The sequence below is a fragment of the Penaeus monodon genome, chromosome 33, assembly GCF_015228065.2.
Source record: "Penaeus monodon isolate SGIC_2016 chromosome 33, NSTDA_Pmon_1, whole genome shotgun sequence".
NCBI classification, from domain to species: domain Eukaryota; kingdom Metazoa; phylum Arthropoda; class Malacostraca; order Decapoda; family Penaeidae; genus Penaeus; species Penaeus monodon.
In genome coordinates this window covers 23,313,620-23,314,110 of record NC_051418.1, presented here as the reverse complement: position 1 = coordinate 23,314,110, position 491 = coordinate 23,313,620, and positions in this window count along the sequence as shown.

The following is a 491-nucleotide window of genomic DNA, read 5'->3' as shown; positions in this document are numbered from 1 at the left end:
TAAAGGAGAGAGAAACCCATGGGCAAAGGTTTGATGTAATTATTGATTATATTATAGGATATTTGGAGAACATATTGGAGAGAGGGAAAGAAGGAGGTAGAGAAACGAAGGAAACGGGGAAGAAAAGGAGGGGCAGGAGAATGAGAAAAAAAATGAGATGGGAGCATGAGGAATGAAGAAGGAAAATAATAAAAAATAAATGATTTGGGAGTAAAAGCTTTGGTGAGAGATATATATTAGAAGAATAGAGGGAAGGCAAGGAGAGAGGGAAGGGGGGAAGAGAGAGGGAGGAAAGAAGAGAGGGAAGGGGGGAAGAGAGCGAAAGGGAGAAGAGAAAGGGAAGAAAGGTAGGAGAGCGTGGAAGGGAGAGAGAGAAGGGGAGAAGAGGCAGGGAGGAAAGAAGAGGATAGAATGAAGGGTAGGGAGGAAAGGGTAAAAGAGAGACAGGAATGGAAGGAGGGAAGTGGAGAAAAGACAGGGAGTAAAGAGTA